Below are 8766 nucleotides of genomic sequence, written 5' to 3'. Positions count from 1 at the left end.
AACAGGAATTCTCATTTTCTGAGGTCAAAACCTCGTGGAGGCGCCGCCACTGCAACAATCACTGCACCGCGAGAAAGGTGTTCGCGCCTTACCTGCAAAACCCCCAACCAAAACCACGAAGGAGAAGGGGAAAGAAGTCATTGCCACGCAGTAAAACAAGAAAAGAGAAAGGGAAGAAAGCTTTCCTGTTGTGCGAGCTCCACAAAGGCAGCCCAAAGCTGGTCTGCCGGAAGAGAAAGACCAAAAATTGGGAAAGAGAATTGGGCTTTGAGAAAGAATTGCCAAATTAGGGTTCTTCAATCTGAATTTCAATTTGGGGAAATTAACGAAGGAGAAACTAATTGAAGTTTTAATTTGGATTTAAAAAAATAACATTTAATAAAAAGAAAACCTAATCTAATCAAATTATAATTAGAGTTGACGTGACAATGTATTTGGTTTTGTAATCAAAAGGACATATTTGTCTTTGCTAAAAAAATTGCTTTTTCCACATTGAATATTTATTTTGCCACATTAATTAACATTTAACGTTGTTCATACCAACTTAAGGTATAGAACTTCATTCATACAATTTTGAAAACTTAGAGACCCAATGTATGCACTTTTAAAACCGGATACTAAACTAAAAAAAACCACTTAACATAGGGATCAAATAAGCATTTAAGCCTTTATAACATGAATAATGAAAATTAATTAACAATGAAATAGTTCACGAACTCGTTTGTAAAAGGAATATTTTGTAAAATTAAGAAATGAGTTATTAAAAACTTGGGAAGAGTTAAAAGTTAATAAACTAATTATTTTATTTTATAAAATTTCTATTAATTCTTTTAATAACTTATATATATTGTATAACTTACAAACCTAAAACTTTATTTAAGGAGATTGTAATTGATATCACTATAATAGTCCTGTTAAATTAGCTTATCTCGTAAGACTTAGTTTTACTTTATGTGGATTGGAGTTAAAAAGAAATTACAGACCAAAAATATTCCTTATTGAAAAAGCTCACAAAATTAGATATTCACAGAGCTCTCTAAGTTAGAACTAGTCCATAGACCTTCCTATTTAGTATGAGAAATATATAATAATAAACAAAAAAATCTGGAAATAATATATTTATAATCTAATCACAAATTTGGAAATTCATCAACTTGAAAAATAAAAAGGTATAGTCTAATCATAAATCAATTTATAAAAAAGTTACATGACATGGATATCCCTACGAACAATGTTTGGTTGAGCCTCTTGGTGAAGAAAACATAGACCAGAATTTGTGTCATGACAAACAACAACCCTCTTCGGCCAATCCAGAGCAATATATTTACTTTTTGAACCTGTAAAAATGTTCTCCTTGAATTAGCATAAACCAATTCATAAATAACCCCACAATTAGTTGATTTAAGCAGTATCATACAACATGGAAACTGTCAAACCTTTAATTCCTCATAACCAAACCAAACAAGGAAGTCACTAAAAACTTTCAAACTAATCAAACTTATATAAGAATCATATCCAAATATATATTTAAATTGTACTAGTATTTACCAAGAAAATAGTTTGCAATGCTATTGTTCTCCATAAAGTGATAAACCAGTATTTGATTTATACTCTCAATACAATAACCAATTAATTCAACAAGATTTGGATGTCGTATATTTGATATCAAATCAATTTTTATCATAAATTCGTGGGGCCCTTGTTTAGACTCAATAGAAAGAGACTTCATAGCAACTTTGATGACGTGGTCCAAAGGCTTGGATGGTCATGGTTCAGTGAGCAAAGCATCAAAGAAACTCGAACAGAAACCAAATGTAGCGGATGATGCATGTGAATATTTGAATGAAGTAATCTCTACAACATAACTCTATAATCATCCAAAAGTAATCATACAATGGGGGAGGTGTTGCTTTTATAGACTTGGTTGCACCCTTGCACAAAGATAATACATTGTTGATCATCAGCCACTACATACAGATCAAATGCCAGATGTACAAGCCATTTAACATGTGTTACAAATCAGAAATGGACTAAATCCACGTGTTCAAGCAATAGGTCAGGCATGGCCACTAGACACAAGTGAATGTGCGTTGAGCGAGTTCTTCATGGGCCGAAACATTAGTTTTCTTCCTTCATGGGCCGAGCTTGGGCTAGATGTGAGCTTCTTCAGGAGTCCAAGGCTGCCAATGGAATTGGAGATAGAGGGCTTGAAGTTCCCTTGATGTATCTCCAAGGTCTTCTTGGAGCTTTCTAACCATATCACATGTAATGGGTCCTTGAATGGAGTGTGAGTTTGAGCCCAAGTCATCAATGGCTAAAGTGTTTACCTATATTTTACCTTTGGAAAATGTTATTTGGACAACGAAATTTTGACACAGATTTAACAACGCCTCGTGTCAGCTCTTGATTGGCCAAATAAATTGAAAATAAAACAGAGAAAGGGTTACGGGGCGAGGGGTATTTTGGGATTTTGAGGTTAAAATTTGAAGAATTGGGTTTCGCGGTTTAGGGTGGGAAAGACGTTCGTTCAACCCTTGTCGCTCTCTCGCTCTCTCGCTCTCCCGCTCTCTCGTTAAAATTTAAAGAATTGGGTTTGGGCGGTTTCGGGTGGGAAAGAAGTTCGTTCAACCCTTCCATATTGTGTCTCGCTCTCTCGCTCTGTCGTTCGTCTTCGAAGCTTCCATCTTCGCTGTCGTTGTCTCGCTCTCTCGCTCTATCATTTTTACTTTGTGTTAATCTCACTTATAATGACAAAAGTAGTGATTGAAAAATGAACGCAACATTATAATAAGAATTTGAAAAGTACGAGACCATTTTCAGTAAAATTAATGGTAATTAATGGGAAGGAGTTGATCAAATTCTGAGTGGGGAGATGGGTGTTGGTCATTGATGTAAACGCAAGAAGTGTGGAGTGACCCGTGATGAGTAGGGGGACGAAGTAGTGCAAGGGATGAGTCAGAGTGTTGAAAAAATGGTCTCGTAATCGTTTACAGAATCCTGGTAAACGATTACCCGAGAGAAAATTGGATTTTGTACATAAAGTCCAACACAGATAGTCAGCCACGTGAACAGGGGTCACCATTGGAAAAAAAGCTCAGTTTTAGGCAGTTCTGCACCTGTCTGAGGCTGGTCCAGGTGTTTCAGTGGTGGGAGAGGGTGGTTGGTGATGTGATGTGTGTCCAAGGAATGTGGGGTGACCCCTCATCAGTTGGAGGAGCAACCTCTGCAAGGGATGAGTGAGGGTGTTGAAAAAAGGGTCTGGTAATCGTTTACAGCATCCCCGTAAACGATTACCCGAGACAAAACTGGATTTTGTACAGAAAGTCTAACCCAGGTACTCCGTCAGGTGAACTGGGGTCACCATTGGCCAAAAAGGTGAGTTTTAAGCACTTTTGCACTTTTCTTATGCTGGTCCTGGTGTTTCAGTGGTGGGAAGTGATGTTTTGGCACCCCATGATGAAGGAAAAAAACAATGTTTATGAGATGAGCAACTTGGGTGAGATAACATGCTGTCAACTTTGACCTTTGCTGGCTATTTTACTGATAACTTTTCCCACCGACCTCCAAATGATGTGATTCTTTTTTTATTAGAAACTAGACTCAAAAATCTTTCCAATGACTACTAATTTGTATTTTTTGGACATCTGAGTTGGTACAGTTTATTCTTTCAAGTTAGCGTTTCATATATTTTTGCCAACTCTGACCTTTGCTTGTTCTTTTGCTCATAACTTTCTCCACCGAACTCCAAATGAGTTGATTCTTGTTTTGTTGGAATCTATACTCAAAGACCTTTCAAATTATGCCTTAGAAATCAAGTTTACACCTTTTTTGACACTGTAATCGATTACAAGGATACTGTAAACGATTACCATAGTGTTTTTTCTGCAGATTGGGTCTGCACTTGTCCAACTTGGTCCCTTCAGTAAGAATGACTTCTTTCCCACTTCTTGGGGTCACCTCCCATCACCTACCACCCTCTACCACCAGTCAAACACCAACACGAAGTAAATACAAGTGGACTTGTGCTTTAAATTAACAGTTTTTGCCAATGATCACCCAGGACACTACAACTGACTACTTGAGTTCAACTTTCTGTACAAAACAGTGATTTCTCTCGTGTAATCGTTTACGAGGCCACTGTAAACGATTATGACAATGTTTTTTCTGCAGATTAGCTCTGCACTTGTCCAACTTGGTCCCCTCAGTAAGAATGACTTCTTCCCCACTTCTTGGGGTCATCAAACATAACCTCCCAACCAGTAATGACCCTTAAATTCACTTGTATGGTTTTTTGGTCAACAAATCCCTTGCAGAGCTTGCTCCTCCAACTGATGAGGGGTCACCCCACAGTCCTTGGACTCACATCACATCACCAACCACCCTCTCCCACCACTGAAACACCTGGACCAGCCTCAGACAGGTGCAGAAGTGCCTAAAACTCACCTTTTTTTCCAATGGTGACCCCTGTTCACCTGACTGAGTACCTGTGTTGGACTTTTTGTACAAAATCCAGTTTTGTCTCGGGTAATCGTTTACAGGGATGTGTAAACGATTACCAGACCCTTTTTTCAACACCCTCACCCATCCCTTGCAGAGGTTGCTCCTCCAACTGATGAGGGGTCACCCCACACTCCTTGGACACACATCACATCACCAACCACCCTCTCCCACCACTGAAACACCTGGACCAGCCTCAGACAGGTGCAGAACTGCCTAAAACTGAGCTTTTTTTCCAATGGTGACCCCTGTTCACTTGGCTGACTACCTGTGTTAGACTTTATGTACAAAATCCAATTTTCTCTCGGGTAATCGTTTACAAGGATTCTGTAAACGATTACCAGACCATTTTTTCAACACTCTGACTCATCCCTTGCACTACTTCGTCCCCCTACTCATGGGTCACTCCACACTTCTTGCGTTTACATCAATGACCAACACCCATCTCCCCACTCAGAATTTGATCAACTCCTTCCCATTAATTACCATTAATTTTACTGAAAATGGTCTCGTACTTTTCAAATTCTTATTATAATGATGCGTTCATTTTTCAATCACTACTTTTGTCATTATAAGTGAGATTAACACAAAGTAAAAATGATAGAGCGAGAGAGCGAGACAACGACAGCGAAGATGGAAGCTTCGAAGACGAACGCACACAGAACAAAGTGAAGCGCCACGAAACGCGACCTTCGACCTTCCAAGAGAACGCACCTTCGTTTCCAATGGAACAGAGAAAGGGCTATTTTCGGAATTTCAGTAAAAATAAGGGTTACGGACTTCCGTTTCGTAGGTTTTAAAAAAATTTTACTTTTAAAACAAACCAATCAAACAACGACACGTGGCGTTGTCAAAACAGTGTTAAATATGCGTTGTTGGAATATCGCGGTCCTTTACCTTTTTCACTTGAGATTAAAACAACATTTTGGTTCTTACATCTCTAAGATATTGAATTATCTTGAACAAGAACACAATACCTTGAATTAGAGTGTCTATCACTCTTAAAGCTTCTAAGTCAACATCAGGTTACCCAACAATTTAAGTAGTCCCCTTATCTTCATAGCTAAGGTCTTTGTCAAGAGTATTCTTAATATATCTTAGGATTTAACTAAGTTTAAAGGAACAAAACATGTCTAACTAAAGAACACCAAGATCAACATGTTTCTTTTCCTTTCAATAACTACATTCTAATGATGTGTATGAGGATAAATAACCACTACAAGAAATATGTTTATTACCGAAGGATTAACACCGACGGTCTTTTATCCTTCGGTAAGGCAGTGACAGTACCGAAGGAATACGCCCTTCGGTAAAAGGTTCAATTGAGTGAAATGAGAATTTGGGATTTCGCTAACCCATTCTCCCAAATTCAGTTGTGAAATCTTCTCCCTCCCAAAACCTCTGGACCCTAATCTCAACGATGGCCATTTTTTCGCAATTCCCGCTTCTCTCTTCTCCCCTCGCCGCCGCACACCGTCTCCCTCCTCTTCGCCAAACCCCAACACCACCCCTCCCTCCTCTACGCCAAATGCAAACCCTCCGATGACATCGACACCTCCAACAACGTCAACCCATTGGAAGACATCCCTCGGAGCCTGCGGAGGGATTTGTAACCCCTCCCTCCTTCGACGATGGCCCCCTCAAGACGGAGGACGAGATCGCCGCAGCCTACGAGGAGCTCTACGGCCCCACCTTCAGCGGCGTTTTCGTGCTCGGGAATGACGTCTTCGAAACGGACGCCCTGGTGAAGCAGGACACGGGGTTTGGGTCCAACACGAAGAAGGAGAAGGTCCGCGACGGGTTCGAAGATAGGGTGGTCCAAGTGAGAAGGGTGATGAAAGTTGTTAAGGGAGGGAAGCAGTTGCCGCCGTCGCCGTTCAGAAGTCGTCGCCGTCGTTCAAAAGTCCGCCTCCAATGCCAGGAGGAACATCGTGAAGGTGCCAATGGCTAAGTACTCCACTTTTCCCCACAGGTACACACTCAGTTTCTGCTTAAAATGTTATAGTTCTTTTGCTTCCTTGTATCTTCTGGAATTGGAGACTGAGATTAAGATTGAGATTGAGTTTCAGTTTGCTTCTCTTGTATTCATCATGTTTCCCCTTGTTGGTTCATCCCAAGAGCACCAGAAAATTACAAGCAGCCCTTCACGAACCAAAGAATATAAGGTTAGTTGTAGCATTGATTTACTGTTAGATTCCAAATTTTAGTTCATTTTTTACCCTAAAGCTTGTTAGTAGCTAATGAGATTATGCATTGGTTTGTCAGTGATCCGGGACAATGCAAAATTTAGACTTGTACAATTTGAACAGAAATCTTCCAAGAGAGCTAACTGAATCAGCTCAAGCTGTCTATTAGGGTGAAGGAAGTTCATGCCAGTGGAGAAATTCAAATCAGTTAAGCAGTATAATTCTTGTGTTCTTGGTTAAAGTTTCATTTTTTATGTTAGAAGTCACCTATTTTTATGTGTACTATAATTTATATTAACTACTATAAACCAGCGAGCCAGTCTAAGTCACTGCACTGTCCATGTAATGTATTAGTATTACCTGTATCACCATGGAAGTCGTGTATGAAAACAGTAGTTGTCTGATAACTTTTAAATTACTCATCCATTTATAATCCAGCTAGTTAACTTTAAAATGCTTTTATATCTCACGAAACAATGACCTCAACCATGTATTGTGCCTTAAGTTCTTGTACTTGGTTCTGGTTTACTTTGAGAATGCTATATCACAGAAAGTGGATGATTATCTTGCTCGAGTCAGAAAATGATTTTAACCATGTACTCATTGTACATTAGTTTTTTTCAAGAGAATTACCACTGGACTAAACTTTACAAGTGATCATTTAGTTTTTCAAGAGAAATAACAAACATACTTCGGAACTAAATTTGTATATTATAGTTTTAATTTTATATATATATATATATATATAACTTTATAACTTTATATATATATATATATATATATATATTTCGTGATTCTTAATTTTTTTTAGTGAGAAACAATCTCTTTGTTGAACATGTTGCAGACTTCATAATGTTTAAAATAAGTTTTTAGTCATATTTCGTTTTTAAATGTTATTTATAAGCATTTCTAAAACATAAGTGTTTGTTTCAAAGATACTAAGGAGTAAACCTTTTCATGTGACTTTGCATAGGGCATAGAATATTTTATAGTCTATTAAATGTAGTCTCCAACACTTGAGTGTTATATGATTAGTTGTAGCATTGATTTACTGTTAGATTCCGAATTTTAGTTCATTTTTTACCCTAAAGCTTGTTAGTAGCTAATGAGATTATGCATTAGTGATTACCTCCTAGTTTATTGAAAAAAGACATATATGTGGATACTTTGAGGACGAGAAAGGCATTTTATTAAATAACCTTTTATGTCTAAAGTATTTCTTTCACTGATGCCATTTTCCTTTTTATTAAATAGATGATTGTTGTGCTGCTTGCCACAGTTGGAGCAATCATGTCCATAAAAAATTTCAACAACCTCTTCAACAATAGTCATCAAAGAATAGGAGTTGCACTATATGGCATTATCTGGCTCCAAGTTTTATTTGGTCTTTCTTGACCACAAAGGTAAAACAACTAAATTCCCTTTCATTGAGAATTTGTGCATCTATACGCATGATTTTGTTGGTTAGGAAGTTAAAGTAATTAGACCTTTTATGCTCTATGTTTATTAGGATTGTTAATAGAACAAGTGTTTAAAGCATATAGAGTACTGGTGAATTTGAATTCAAAGATTGTACATTAGTTGGCTTACTGGCTAAATCACTTTGTTGCAAGTATAATATTAATTTCTTTTGGGGAAATAATTGAGTTCTTTTGGGGAAATAATTGTGTGTTTTGTTAAAATGCAGTGTAAGGGTGAATTAATCAATTCCAGCAACTTAATATTATGAAATTAGATTTGTTTAAGCTTGGAATTGGTATAGAAACAACATAGATCATAATATGACCTCCTAACAGCCCATTATGCAGGAAAATAAGGAAAATAAGCAACCTCACACCCCAAAATGAGTTTTAGTGAAACAAAGGACCAAACAACAATGCAAACAACTTTGAAATAAGTATTAACACTGAATCAAGCTGAAAAATATCAACTAGGTGAAATTAAACTGGAATTAGTGATTCAAAGCAAAGCTAGCATGGTGATAAGTTGAAAACTGTGCAGTAGTTTCAACTCAAAGTTTGAGTAGTTTGAACCAAAAAAGTTCACTTTAAAAGGTGACAAAAGTGAACTTGAATTTGTCCAG

At 37.6% G+C, this 8766-nt stretch overlaps 1 pseudogene; it reads left to right on the top strand.

The window, feature by feature from the left end:
* Positions 1-5909: 5909 nt before the first annotated feature.
* LOC148200374 (small ribosomal subunit protein uS5c-like) lies at positions 5910-6704 on the top strand (annotated as a pseudogene).
* The last annotated feature ends 2062 nt before the right edge of the window (positions 6705-8766 follow it).

This window comes from Vigna umbellata, chromosome 4 (assembly GCF_029865625.1).
Source record: "Vigna umbellata cultivar VRB3 chromosome 4, Vumbellata_1.0, whole genome shotgun sequence".
NCBI classification, from domain to species: Eukaryota; Viridiplantae; Streptophyta; class Magnoliopsida; order Fabales; family Fabaceae; genus Vigna; species Vigna umbellata.
The sequence above is the reverse complement of the archived record's forward strand: the minus strand, read 5'-3'. Positions and strand labels throughout refer to the sequence as shown.